The 15,669-nt window shown below is 44.7% G+C and overlaps 1 non-coding gene across 1 annotated transcript; it reads left to right on the plus strand.

The window, feature by feature from the left end:
• Positions 1–9,487: 9,487 nt before the first annotated feature.
• trnat-ugu (transfer RNA threonine (anticodon UGU)) lies at positions 9,488–9,560 on the plus strand. The gene has a single exon. It is a non-coding gene; the product is annotated as a tRNA-Thr (tRNA).
• The last annotated feature ends 6,109 nt before the right edge of the window (positions 9,561–15,669 follow it).

Consider the following 15,669-nt stretch of genomic DNA (forward strand, 5'->3'; position numbering starts at 1 on the left):
TCAAGCAGTCTTGGCTTCGTAAACGTTAATACCCTTTCCTAACAAATCTCTATCGACAACCATGAATTAATGTTACTGTCTGTTAATACTGGAGAATTCCTTGCATAAACCTCTCCGACTCTCTCCTTCTCATTCCTGCTTAAAGACGTTCCTTAAAACGAACCAGGTAAATATTTACAGTGAAATAGCGGAGAGAAGATTTTATTTTATTCTTTAATGTGATCTGAGCTCCGCTGGCAAGGTCAGCATTTGTTGCCCTTGACAGCCTGTTGGGCCGTTTCAGAGGGCAGTTAAGAGTCAGCTCCATTGTTCTGGCTCTGTAGTCACATGTCGGCCAAACCAGGTAGTGATGGCAGATTTCCTTTTCTGAAAGGAATCAGCGAACCGATTGTTTTTACAACAATCACTGATAGTTTCACGGCACCATTATACAGACTAGCTTTCAATTGCAGACTTCTGATAATTAATTGAATTTAAATTCCAGCAGCTGCCATGGCAGGATTTGAACCCCAGTCAACGGGTCATTGGGCTGGGCCTCTGGATTACAATCCCAGTGTGATTATCACGATGCGACTGCCTCCCCAATGGACGTGTACAGTGTTTGCCCCCGAATATCACCCGAAGTACTTTCCCGGCTGTAACGCTGAACGTGGTCCCAAATCAGAGACTCAAAGTTCATATTTTAACTAGGAAAGCAGAAACAGAGTGAAACAGGTTTGCTTTTGTCCCTGGATTCAGTGTCCACTGCAGACAGATCAGTTACATTTACAATAGAAACTCCAGGAGTGAACAAGGTCAATACGATAACATGCAAAATATAAATGACGCCACAAATAATTGCAGCATCTGTCCAGTATGAGTATAGATTTCAGGTTTATTACCGACAGAGGTCTTTGGAAGAAAAGGTCATTGACACTGAAAGGATTGTGTTTTATCCACCACACTATTTACATCAGAGTCAAAGATGCTGATGTAATGTGTTTGTTTAGGTGAGTGTAACTAATATTAATGATCAGGGGTCTCACCATGTCAGTGGAGACTTATTCCCTATATAAATTGGGACCCATTGGAATGGATCAGCTCAGAGTGCCTGCTGCAGCTGTGGGTTCCAGGCTAACAGAAGTCTCTGCTCCTCACCGAAATGGGATATCCAGTAATCCGTCAGATAGAAGACATTTACTATCCTGTAATTGCAGCAATTGGAGTACCTGGTAAGCCAGTATTTCAGCTTCTAATGGTGCAAGTCGATGTTAACTGTACTGCTGCATTCAGTATTATTTCTCACTGTGTGTGTTACATAGTTACCTGTTCTTTTCCAGCAAGTTACCAATGGAATCTCCTCATTGTCTACACTTTCAGTCTTGCAGGATTTGTATGATATCTTGAGTGATATTGTTTTAAGTAATCCTGGTACCCTGCTATTGTTGCTGGATTATTCTCTGCATTGAATGTAGTTGAATGAAATATCTCAGTTAGGATCAAGAATCAGACCATCAGGAGCTTTTAACAGTTTGATGATGTGGCTCTAACCAGTCCTGGAACATTTTTATGAAATTTGTTTCAGTGATTGACAATGAGACATCTCACATTCTCCGTGTTAGAGGTGGACAGCACAATGTCCTCTCTCCCCAATAACATGGCTCACTCTAACTGGGATTTCAATGTATTTATTGGTTATCAGTATTATCAAATATAATTTCATTCTGTGTGTGTCTGACGTTGCTTCTGAGGTCTGGCTACTGAACTGAGTTTGCTGCTGACACTTTCACATCTCCTTCTTTGCTTCAGAGTGGAGCCTTCACTCTCACTGGACTACATTGTAAAATCGAAAGTATTGATGTCATGATCTACTTGTTTACACTCTATCAGTTGGATTCAAAAGTCTTTTCATTTCTCTGTAGATTATTAGCTCAGTGCTGATGTTGGTGTTTTATTAATTAAACATTCCCATATTCTAACGGTGTATTTTGCCATTAAATTATTCATATCAGTGTCACCATTGAACAAACGGACTCTGAGAATAGAGTCATTGAACCTGGGGCTGGTGAAAAGAACACAGGTGCAGAATGTGAGGACTAAATTGATGTGAAAAGCAGCATTAAGTAACATTTGCTGGGTGTGAGTACTCCAGAGAGATAGGGAAGGAGAAAAGAAGCAGGGACAACGACATCGAAGGAAAGAGATAAGCAGAAGTAAAGAGAAAGAGAAAGAAGCAACGGTGTAAATAATTCACTGTCATAAAGTGCTGCAATGTCCAGAACAATTAGTGAGAAAAACTGTGAGTTGAAGTTGTCTGTTGTCAGATTGCTTTCATTTTCCTGTTGGACTTGATCCTCTGTGTTCATTTCTGTCAGCTCCTCATATTGTTTTGGAGAAAGTTCCTATTCCTTACTTATTGACTGAATAAACATAATAGAATCAGTTCTTCACTGATTGTAATTCGTTGCGAAAACACTGCACTTTAAAATCTCTGCGACTGCTGAGTTCAATAAAGAGCGAGGTTGAAATCAGAAATACATTTAAATTTAATTGCCTGTACAAACTAAATATATTGACTATATTGTATAAGCAGTGATGTGTTCTCCAACACCAATAACCACAGGGATTATTGTTTAAATGTATTAATTGAGTTGTATTACTGGGATCTATAGATTAGATTTCCTCTAACACTCTGCTGCAGTCTCTCCCTGTGAATCTCAGCCTCTCCTCCCACTGTATTGAATCCTCAGTCTCCTCATCCATTACTTCAGTTTATCTACTTTCCCAAACCATCTCCTCCCCTCTCCCCTCCAGCTCCAACATGTCCTTTTCCCTCACTCCCTCCCAATCTCACTCACTGGATCCACCTCCAGCTGCCTCGTCCATCCTAATAGCAATAGAGGAACATCGGAGCAGGAGGAGGCCGTTCAGCCCTTCATGCCTGCTCTGCTATTCTAGATCATGGCTGATATGAACACTCAAACTCAGCGCTGCAGTTTCCAGCCTTTTCCCATTTGGTAACAGTCCCTGTCGGTTCTCTGAACCCAGAGCAACAAACCAGCTGCACATCCCGCTCTGCCCAAACATTCCCAACGAACAGTCTGAGACAAATTCCCAATTAACACATTGGATTTCATCTCTGTAAAACCCCATCTCATTTCCCCACCAGTACTGCATCCTCACTCAGTACTTCCACTCGATCCAGTGCTGACAGTGCATTCACTTTCTGTATCAATTTCCCAATTCATTATTAATAATTGTGTTTTCAAACATTTCACTGTGACAAAGCACTGCCCAGGTCAATGAATCAGGTTCTACTGTTCGATGCAGCAACAAAACTATCAATATCAGCCCAGATCCTGTCAAACTGCTGCTTTGTCTCCATGTCTGATCAGTAATTTCTCTGCTTTCTTTTCGCTCTCTTCCAGTTAACTTGGTGGCGATTGTGATCCTGTCCCGAGGAAAGTGCGGTCTCTCCAAATGTATCACTGTCTACCTGGTGGGAATGGCAGTGGCTGATCTCCTCGTCGTTATCACTGATCCCATATTGAGCTGGATTGTTTTAATTTATTTCCCATATTCATTCCTGAGAATTACTCCTGTCTGTTCTCTCATTGTCGTTCTGCTTTCTGCAGCCACAGTTTTTTCTGTCTGGCTCACAGTCACTTTCACCTTTGATCGATTTGTGGCCATTTCTTGTGAGAAGCTGAAAACAAAATATTGCAGCGAGAAAACGGCGGCTGTGGTTGTAGGAACAGTGAGTGTGCTGGGCTGTTTAGTGTCTCTCCCCTGGTACTTTACACTGGAACAAAATTACATTATTGATAATGTTCCCATGGGTTGTTTCTTGAAACTGAGCTTCTATACTTCCCCCACATGGAGGGCTTTTGATTTGTTTGACCTCATTTTAACCCCTTGTGTTCCGGTCTTTCTGATTTTGATGCTCAATGTTCTGACTGTCAGACGGATTTTATTGTCCAGTAAAGTCCGCAAGGAATTCCGGAGCCACAGCAATGGAGAGAATCACAAGGACCCAGAATTGGAGAATCGCAGAAAATCAATTATTTTGCTCTTCAGTATATCTGGCAGTTTTATACTGTTATGGGCGACACTAGTTGTGTTTGTCATTTACTGGCAATTTGCAAATATTCAGAATTATTCCTCCTACACTGACCCTCTCTTTATCACAGATCACACAGCAAATATGCTGCAGCTTCTCAGTTCCTGCACCAACACGTGTATTTACACTGTGACCCAGACTAAATTCAGACAGGAGCTGAAGAAGGCGGTGAAATACCCTTTCAATCTCATTGTTAAATTAGTGAAATCATAGAAAGAGCTGAAGAGTTTCAAACACTGGAATTAAATCCCATTTCATAGTCCATTCCCTGCACTCCCCACAGGACAGAAAGTGCATTTTATATTCACAGCACTGAGACCTGAAATTAATTTAAGTCTGATTCTGAGATTATATTTTCTTGATGATCTGACGTATTGAGGCGGGACTTGCCCAGCAGAAGATTCATGAATTGTTTAGCAAAAAGGCGTCATTGAAAATCTCAGCTGGATTCAACTAAACCCACCCTGGACATAGAGCAAAATGGACAAAGCTGCAAATCACAGTGATGCGAGATGGTGAGAGGGGCAGAAACTGCAGTGAGGCAGGGACACCAGCAGATGGAGATGGTGGGAGGGGCAGTAACTGCAGTGAGACAGGGACACCAGCAGATGGAGATGGTGAGAAGGGCATTAACTGCGGTAAGGCAGGGACACCAGCAGATGGAGATGGTGAGAAGGGCATTAACTGCGGTAAGGCAGGGACACCAGCAGATGGAGATGGTGAGAAGGGCATTAACTGCGGTAAGGCAGGGACACCAGCAGATGGGGATGGTGAGAGGGGGCAGTAACTGCATTGAGACAGGGGCACCAACAGATGGAGACAGTGAGCGGGGCAAAAACATAGAAACATCGAAAATAGGAGCAGGAGTAGGCCATTTTGTCCTTCAAGCCTGGTCTGCCATTGATTATGATCATGGCTGAACATCCAACTCAGTAGCCTGCTCCGGCTTTCGCCCCATACCCTTTGATCCCTTTAGACACAAGAGATATATCTAACTCATTTTGAAAACATTGAAAATAAGGTTTTGGCGTCAATTGCTTTCTGTGGTAGCGAATTCCACAGGCTCACCACTCTCTGGGTGAAGAAATTTCTCCTCACCTCAGCCCTGAAAGGTTTTCCCCGTATCCTTAGACTATGACCCCTAGTTCTGGACTCCCCTAACATCGGGAATATCCTTCCTGCATCTATCCTGTCAGGTCCAGTTAGAATTTTATAGGTTTCTGTGAGATCCCCACTCACTCTTCTGAACTCCAGCGAATATAATCCTAACCGACTCAATCTCTCCTCATACGTCAGTCCCGCCATCCCAGGAATCAGTCTGGTAAACACTCGCTGCACTCCCTCCAGAGCTGGAACATCCTTCCTCAGATAAGGAGACCAAAACTGCACACAATATTCCAGGTGTGGCCTCACCAAGGCCCTATATAATTGCAGCAAGACATCCCTGCTTCTGTACTGGAATCCTCTCGTTATGAAGGCCAACATACCATTTGCCTTTTTTACCACCTGTTGCACCTGCATGCTTACCTTCAGTGACTGGTGTATGAGAACACCCAGATCTCAGTGCATATTCCCCTCTCTCAGTTTATAGCTATTCAGATAATAATCTGCCTTCCTGTTTTTGCTACCAAAGTGGATAACCTCACATTTTTCCACATTATACTGCATCTGCCATGCATTAGCCCACTCACCCAACTTGCCCAAATCACCCTGAAGCCTCTTTGCATCGTCCTCACAACTCAACCTCCCACCCAGTTTTGTCTCATCTGCAAATTTGGAGATATTGCACTTAGTTCTCTCTTCTAAATCATTAATGTATATTACGAATAGCTGGGGTCCCAGCACCGATCCCTGCAGTACCCCACTAGTCACTGCCTTCCATTCGGAAAAAGACCCATTTATCCCTACTTTTTGTTTCCTGTCTGCCAACCAATTTTCTATCCATCGCAATACACTACCCCCCAATCCCATGCGCTTTAATTTTACATACTAATCTCTCAGGAGGGACTTTGTCGAAAGCCATCTGAAAATCCAAATAAACCACATCCACTGGCTCCCCCTCGTCAACACTAACAGTTACATCCTCGAAGAATTCTCGTCAATTTGTCAAGCGTGATTTCCCTTTTGTAAATCCATGCTGACTCTGTCCGATTCTACCACTGTTCTCCAAGTGCTCTGGTATAAAATGTTTGATCATGGACTCTAGAATTTTCCCCACTACCGACGTCAGGCTGACTGGTCTATAATCCCCTGCTTTCTCTCTACCTCCCTTTTTAATTCGTGGGGTTACATTAGCTGCCCTCCAATCTGTAGGAACTGTTCCAGAGTCTCTTGAGTCTTGGAATCTGACCACCAATGAATCCACTATTTCTGGGGCCACTTTCCTAAGTACTCTGGAATGAATACCATCAGGCGCTGGGGATTTATTGGGCTTCAATCCCATCAATTTCCCCAACACCATTTCCCTATTAATGCTGATTTTTTCAGTTCCTCTCTCTCACTAAATCCTGCGTTCCCCAACATTTCTGGTATGATATTTGTGTCCTCCTTTGTGAAGACAGAACAAAAGTATGCATTTAGTTGGTCAGCCATTTCCTTATTCCCCATAATAAATTCCCCTGTTTCTGTCTGTGAGGGACCGACATTTGTCTTCACCAATCCTTTTATCTTCACAAACCTATCGAAACGTTTACAGTCAGTTTTTATGTTCCCCACAAGCTTGTTCTCGTACTCTATCTTCCCCTTCTTAATCAATCCCCTGGTCCTCCTGTGCTGAATTCTAAACTGCTCCCAATCCTCAGGTCTGTTGTCTTTCCTGGCAAATTTATATGCCTCTTCCTTGGATCTGATGCTATCTCTAATTTCCCTTGGAAGCCATGGTTTGGCTACCTTAATATAAAAGCAAAATACTGCGGATGCTGGAAATCTGAAATAAAAACAAGAAATGCTGGAACCACTCAGCAGGTCTGGCAGCACCTGTGAAAAGAGAAGCAGAGTTAACGTTTCGGGTCTGTGACCCTTCTTCGGAACCTTTGGCTCCCTTTCCCGTTCTCGTTTTGCACCAGACAGGGATAAACACGTGTTGCAGTTCATCCATGCGCTCTTTGAATGTTTGCCATTGCCTATCCACCGTCATCCCTTTAAGTAACGTTTCCCAATCCGTCATAGCAAATTCGCGCCTCATACCTTCCTAATTTCCTTTACTAAGATTCAGGAACCTTGTCTCAGCATCAACATCCGTCACTCTCCACCTTGATGAAAAACTGCAGTGAGACAGGGTCACCAGCAGATGGTGATGGTGAGCCATTGCTGATGTGGAGATTCTGTGCCGGAGAGTTTGAAAGTTTCCTCCAAGTTAAAAGAACTTAAGTTTTTGTGACTGTGACACTGGATGTAACCTTGAGATGCTTAATAAAATAATTTAACTACAGTTTGTGTTAAATCGCTACTTTCTAACTATATAGACGCTTCTAAATTTAAACTGGTCGCTGTTTGGAAAATTATTTTGTGTGATTAAAGGATAATGCAGAAATACAACATCAAATAAAGTCCAATCATTTACAAATGAAAATAACTGCCTAAATATGTTGTGTTGAATTCTTCATCATTAAAGTTCTGACATCTCTCTCTTCTCTTTTTGTGCTGCTATCTTCTTTGCGATCAATAAGAGGAATTGAAGTATTGATCCAGTTGTCTTTTGAAAGTGAATATTAAATCCACCAAACTGTCAGACAGTGAATTCCAGGCTGGAACAACTTGCTGTGGATTATTTCCCCTGATTCTCTCCTCGTATCGCTCTCCCATCATTATTCACCTTTATTCTGTGATCTCTGCTTCCTGACCCCTCTCTCCTATTGGAAACAGTCTCTCCTCTTTTATCCAAACTGAGTGAAAGATTTTGAATGTTATTTGTTTCTCCAGGGCAGCTGCAGAGTTGCTGGTAGCTCCTGAATTTGCACAGTAATGGACAGGTTTGTCCAGACTCTCCCGCGTGCTGTCATCTAAGACCTCCGTGATAGATGACAGGAAAGGCTGGAGGCCGTGCTGTCCCTTGGCTTCACGTTCAGCAGAAAAGGATTTGCTGATCCTTGGTATCTCAGACTGCAAAGAAATTACCGAGTCACCCTCTTCCTTCAGGCTGCTGATCACAGACATCTCTCTGTGTACCTTTTGGAAGAAGTAACGCGAGCACGTCTCACCCTGCTCAACTGAGTGGTCTCTGGACTGGGAGGTGATCTTGGAGGATTCCGTGGCAAAGAGCGAGGCCTGCTGACTCTTCACCTCTTGGAGATCCTCCTTGACCTCGACCCACATCGACTGCAGCCGGAGCAGATTCTGCATTCTTTTCTGGAGTCGGGACATTTCCCTCCGTCTCTCTCTCACCCTCTGAACACCTTTGAGGATAAAGAACCTCTTGATGTTCTCCTTGATCGCTTCCCACCAGTGAACCAGAGACTCAAAGAGGTGTTTCACGGTTCTCCAACCTCTGTAATCCCTTTTGAGTTCCTCAACGTTCTCTGGGGTTAGCAGTGTAACATTCAGTTTCCATGTCCCCCTGCCAACCCGCTGGTCATTCTGGAAATGACAGTCGGTCAGGAAGAGGCAGTGGTCAGAGAAAAACAGCGGCTTGACGTCGGTGGATCTGACCATGAAAGCACGGGACACAAACAGGAAGTCAATCCTGGAACGGGCAGACCCGTCCGGTCTTGACATCGTGCAGCTTGGCATCTTTTACTGTTTCCATTAGGAATCTGGATGTAGAGTCCAGTTTGCTGTCGTCTCTGCCGAATCATCCAGCTGCATCGATGATGCAGTTGTAGTCACCGACTAGAGTGAACGGCCTGGACGTCACTAGCAGCAGTGGGAGCTGCTGGAGAACGGTCAGTCTCTCGTTGTATTGGACCGGGGCGTACATGTTGATTAACCGGAGCGGAGCGTTGTTGTACATGACATCTGCTACGAGGAGGCGACTGCCCACCAGCTCCTTAACTTCAGAGATGGTGAAGTTTCCTCCCCACAGCAGAATCCCCAGGCCGGAGGAACGGGAATCATTTCCCCCCCCTGACCAGATCGATGGCCCGTGGGACCACGATCGCATAGTGGGCTTAACGCTACGCACATTAATTCGACAGTCCATTCACCCTCCAGCTGGATCCTCATCTCAAGGGACTCTAAGGAAGAAAGTGCAGGGCTACAGGGAGAAGGCGGGGAAAGGCACTGAGTAAATTGCTCTGTTGGAGAGCCAGTGCAGAGACAATGGGCCGAATGGCCAACTCTGTGCTGTAAGAATTCAGTGATTCTCGAACAATCCGAAAGCATCAGTGACTCTGATCTCATTCTTCAAACACACAGCACTAACTGGGCAATGCTCAGCTGCTTGCAGCAGGTGGCTCCATAGCTCAGGGGTTAGAGCACTGGTCTTGTAAACCAGGGGTCGTGAGTTCAAATCTCACTGGGGCCTTAATGTATATGTTCAATCTTCATAAACTCACCATCAAACAGCAAAAATTTTTTATTCAAATATTGAACTGTTCCGATGCTGATCCTGGAGCAACAGATTCTCTCACTCTCCATTTCTCCTTCTGTTACAGCCCAACCTGCTCTCTCCCCTGTCTGTTCTCTCTCTCTCCCTCCTCTTCCCCCTCTCTCAGTAACCAGCGATTAAATGCGGGAATATTTTCGCACAGAAGGAGGCCATTCGGCCCATCATGCTGGCTGTCAAAGAGTTATTCTGTCTCATCCCATCTTCCAGCTCTTGCCAGTGAGACGGGAGATGAGGAGATTGTTTTTTACACAGTGAGTTGTTGTGATCTGGAATGCGCTGGCTGAAAGGGCGTTGGAAGCAGATTCAATGGAATTACACAGAAACAGGTAATTCGGCCCAGCAGGTCCGTACTGGAGTTACTGCTCCACAGGAGCCTCCTCCCACCCCTCTCCATCTCACCCCATCAACATATCCTTCGATTCCCTTCTCCCTCTTGTGTTTATCCAGCTTCCCCTTAAATGCATCGAGACTATTCACCTCAACCACTCCCAGTGGTAGCGAGTTCCACATTCTCAGCACTCTCTGGGGAAAGCAGTTTCTCCTGAATTGCTGATTTGAACAGCAAGTTTCAAACGGGAACTGGATAAATAGTGCAAAGGTAACATTTGCAGGCCTGTGGGGAAAGAGCAAGGGGGGGGATGTAGTGGGAGAAATTGGATAGGACCTCCAAAGAGACAGCAGGATGGGCTGAATGGTCTCCCTGTGGAACGTATTTTCATGTTTTTATTTTTAATTCTTATGATGTGGTGTCACTGGCAAGACCAACATTGTTACCCATCCCTAACTGACCTTGAGAAGGTGGTGGTGAGCTGAGGTCGTGGGTTCGGAAGGTGCTGTCGAAGGAGCCTTGGTGAGTTGCTGCAGTGCATCTTGTAGATGGTACACACTGCTGCCACTGTGGGGCAGGGGTGGAGGGTGTGAATGTTGAAGGTGGTGGATGGGGTGCTGATCAAGCGGGTTGCTTTGTCCTGGATGGTGTCGAGCTGCTTGAATGTTGTTGGAGCTGCACCCATCCAGGCAAGTGGAGAGTATTTCATCAAACCACTGACTTGTGCCTTGTAAACAGTGGACAGGCTTTGGGGAGTCAGGAGGTGAGTTAATCGCCATCGTGTTCCTAGCCTCTGACCTGCTCTTGTAGCCACAGTATTTATGTGCTTGGTTCAGTTCAGTTTCTGGCCAATGGTAACCCCCAGTGTGTTGATAATGGGGGGATTCAGTGATGACAATGCCATTCATTGAATGCCAAGGGGAGATGGGTAGATTCTCTCTTATTGAAGATGGTCATTTCCTGGCACTTGTGTGGTGTGAATGTTACTTGCCACTTATCAGCCCAAGCCTGAATGCTGTCCAGTTCTTGCTGCATATGGACATGGACTGTTTCAGTATCTGAGGTGTTACGAACGGTACTGAACATCATAGAATCACCAGTGAACATCCCTATTTCTGACCTTACGATGGAGGGCAGGTCATTGATGAAGCTGAAGATGGTTGGGCCTTGGACACTACCCTGAGGAATTCCCACAGTGATGTCCTGGGACTGAGAAGATTGACCTCCAACAAACACAACCATCTTCTTTTGTGCAAGGTGTGACTCCAACCAGCGGAGACTTTTCCCCCTGATTCCCATTGACTCCAGTTTGCCAGGGTTCCTTGATAACAGACTCGGTCAAATACTGCCTTGATATCCAGGGCGATCACTCTCAGCTCACATCTGGAGTTCAGCCCCTTTGTCCATGTTTGAACCAAGGCAGTAGTGAGTTCAGGATCTGAGTGGCCCTGGTGGGACTCAAACTGAGCGTCACTGTGGACAGACCTGAGAGAGAGAGGGGGACAAGGAGAGAGGGGGTAAAGGGGGACAGAAGGATAGAGAGAGCGACAGAAGTGGGGGGACATGGAGAGAAATAGGGGGACAGAGAGAGAGGGGGACAGGGAGAGTGTGCAGCAGAGAGAGGGACAGAGAGAGAGACAGACAGACAGAGACAGAGGGAGGGACAGACATGGAGAAAGGAACAGAGACAGTCAGGCAACAGTAGGAAGGTGAATGTTTTTTGTGAATTTGAATTTCTCTGAAAATAAACAATAAATCTTGAATAATAAATCCTCCAAGATGAAATGATTCCCTCTCACTGCTCTGACACTGATTTACCTTCAAGTAGTTTTTTCCAGTCCACTTTTTCTGAATCGTTTTCCACTGGCCCAGCTTCATTCCCTAAAACTAAGTGGAGAACTGACCCATCTCTTGTTGGTTTGCTGCAAACTGCCCCAAGCTGCACTGCACCCTGGGGAAGAGTCATAAAGTTACACAGCACAGAAACAAGCCCTTCGGCCCATCCGTGCCGGCCATCAAGCACCTATCCATTCTCATCCCATTTTCCAGCACTTGGCCCATAGCCTTGTATGCTATGGCATTTCCAATGCTCATCTAAATACTTCTTAAATGTTGTGAGAATTCCAAAGTCCAACCAACTGCTGACAGAAAAAAATCCTCCTGATCTTTGTCATAAATGGGAGACTCTTTATTTTTAAACTGTGCTTCCCAGTTCTAGACTCCCCCACAAGGGGAACACCCTCCCACCATCCGCCCTGTCAAGTCCCCTCAGAATCCTGTATGTTTCAATAAGATCACCTCTCATTCTTCTAAATGCCAATGAATTTCGGCCCAAGCTGTTCAATCATTCCTCACAAGACAACTCCTTCATCCCAGGAATCAGCCGAGTCAACCTTCTCTGAACTGATTCCAATAAATCCAGGCCTGACCATTTCTCCACTTTCAAAGATGCCAAACACCTTAATATTCCCCTCTCACTCAGTTTATCCCATCCAATATTTCACACACCTCCTCAGTAACTACAATCGCTCCCCCTCTTTCATGAAGACAGATACAAAGTACTCATTAAGAACCATGCCACATTACCCACCTCCATACACACGTTCCCTTTTGAGTCCCTAATACTCTATCCTTAGTTATCCTCTTGTTCTCCATGTATTTGTAAAACATCTTTGCGTTTTCCTTCATTTTACTTGGTAATATTTTTTCTGGCCCTCTCTTTGCTTTCCTAATTTGTTTCTTAATTTCACCCCTGCACTTTCCTCACTCCTCTTGGCTTTCTGTGGTTTTGAGCTCTCGGTATCTAACATAAGCTTCACTTTTGTGCCTTACCCTACCCAGTTTGATCCTTGATATCCAAGGGGCTCGAGATTTGGGAGCCTTTTTGGCTTTGTGGCAAAATATTTGTTCTCAACCCTCACTAACTCTCACTGCTCTGACTCTCAATTACAGTCAGGTAGCTCCTTCCAATCCACTTTGCTAAACCCTCCCCTCCCTGATCTCCTCTGATGCCCTTGAAGGACCCTCACATCCTTCCTAATGTGTGGTGATCAGAACAGGATGCAATATTCTAGTTGTGGCCGAACCAGAGCTTTGTAAAGGTTCGGCATAACTTTCATGCTTTTGTACTCAACACCTCTATTTATGAAGCCTAAGATGCCACAAGTTTTGCTGACTACTCTCTCAATATGTCCTGCCACCTTCAAAGATGTATGCACATGCACGCCCACTTCACTCTGTTCCTGCACACTCCCGAGTACTGTGTCATTAAGTCTATATTGCCTCTCCCGATCCCTTCTGCCAAAATACATCACCTCATATTAGCCTGTATTAAATTCCATTTGCCACTTGTCTGCCCATTCTGCTTGCCTATCTATGTCCTGTTGCAGTCGAAGGTATCATCCTCACTGTTTGAAATTCCTCCAAGTTTGGTATCATTGGCAAAAATATTGAAACTTTATTCTGTGTTCCAACATCCACGTCATTTATACACATCAAAAGAAGCAGTGGTCCGAGAACTGATTCTTGGGGAACACTGCTATCTACCATCTTCCAGTCAGGAAAACAACTATTTACCACAACTCGCTCCTTTCAGTCCATTTGTCAATTTATGATCCAAGCTGACACTGGCCCTCCCATTCCACGAGCCTCAGTTTTGTTAACCAGACTTTTATGTGCGACTTTGTTAAACTCTTTCTTAAAATCCATATAAAGTTTATTGCATTCCCTTCAGCAACCTTCTCTGTTACTTCATCACACAGTTCAATTCGATTAGTGAAGTACTTTCTGCCTTTTACAAATAATTGCTGGCTTTTCCTAATTAACTCAAACCTCTCCAAATGAAAAAAGAACAAAGAAAAAAGAACAGTACAGCACAGGAACAGGCCATTTGGCCCTCCAAGCCTGCGCCAATCTTGATGCCTGCCGAAACTAAATCCTTCTGCATTTCCGGGGACCATATCCCTCTATTCCCATCCTATTCATGGATTTGTCAAGATGCCTTTTAAACATCGCTATCGTACCTGCTTCCACCACCTCGACCGGCAGCAAGTTCCAGGCACTCACCACCCTCTGTGTAAAGAACTTGCCTCGCACATCCCTTCTAAACTTTGCCCCTCTCACCTTAAACCTATGTCCCCTCGCAACTGACTCTTCCACCCTGGGATGAAGCTTCTGATTATCCACTCTGTCCATGCCACTCATAACTTTGTAAATCTCTCTCATGTCGCCCCTCCACCTCTGTCGTTCAGGTGAAAACAATCCGAGTTTATCCAATCTCTCCTCATAGCTAATGCCCTCCAGACCAGGCAACATCGTGATAAACCTCCTCTGTACCCTCTCCAAAGCCTCCAAGTCCTTCTGGTAGTGTGGGGACCAGAATTGCACGCAATATTCTAAGTGTGGCCTAACTAAAGTTCTGTACAGCTGCAGCATCACTTGCCAATTTTTATACTCTATGCCCCGACCGATGAAGGCAAACATGCCGTATGACTTCTTGACTACCTTATCCACCTGCGTTGCCACTTTCAGTGACCTGTGGACCTGTGCGCCCAGATCTCTCTGCCTGTCAATACTCCTAAGGGTTCTGCCATTTACTGTATACTTCCCACCTGCATTAGACCTTCTGAAATGCATTACCTCACATTTGTCCGGATTGAACTCCATCTGCCATTTCTCCGCCCAAGTCTCCAGCCCATCCATATCCTACTGTATCCTCTGACAATCCTCATCACTATCCGCAACTCCACCAACCTTTGTGTCATCCGCAAACTTACTAATCATTTTCCTCCAAATCATTTATACACAATACAAACAGCAAAGGTCCCAGCATTGATCCCTGTGGACACCACTAGTCACAGCTCACCATTCAGAAAAGCACCCTTCCACTGATACTCTCTGTCGTCATTGACTGAGCCAGTTCTGTATCCATCTTGCCAGCTCACCTCTGATCCTGTGTGACTTCACCTTTTGTGCCAGTCTGCCATGAGGGACCTTGTCAAAGTGCCTGTTGATTTTTTCTCTTTCAATTATTTATCCAATTCATCTTTTGAAAGCTACTATTGAATCTGTCTCCACCACACTATCAGACATTGCATTTCAAATCTGAAGCATTCATGTGAAAAAAAAAACGTTTTTCTTCCTGTCACCTCTGTTTTCTTTGCCAATCACCTTCGATCTGTGCTCTCTGGTTAACAATCCTTCAGCCGTTGGAAACAGTTTCTCTTTATTTCCTCTATCTAAAGCTTTCACAATTTTAAACACCTCGATCAAATCTCCTTTTAAGCTTCTCTGCTCTAAGGAGAACAATCCCATTTTTTCCAGTCTTTCAGTGTAACTGTAAGAATCTCATCCCTGGAACCGTTCCAGTAAATCTCTTCTGTACATTCACCAAAGCCTCCATGTCCTTCCTAAAGTGTTTTCCCCGAATTGGACACAATACACCAGCTGGGGACAAACTATTATTTTATACAGGTTTAGAATCACTTCCTGAATTTTATACTCTCGACCTCTGTTTATGAAGCTCAGTATCCCATCTGCTTTATTAACCCATCAGCAAAGAGGGAAATTCTAGCAGAACTATTGACCAGCTCCTTCCGACATGAATCCATGAGTCATAGAAACATAGAAAATAGGAGCAGGAGGAGGCCATTCAGACCTTCAGGCCTGCTCCGCCATTCACAAAAGATCATGGCTGAT

The sequence above is a fragment of the Heterodontus francisci genome, chromosome 39, assembly GCF_036365525.1.
Source record: "Heterodontus francisci isolate sHetFra1 chromosome 39, sHetFra1.hap1, whole genome shotgun sequence".
Taxonomy (NCBI): domain Eukaryota; kingdom Metazoa; phylum Chordata; class Chondrichthyes; order Heterodontiformes; family Heterodontidae; genus Heterodontus; species Heterodontus francisci.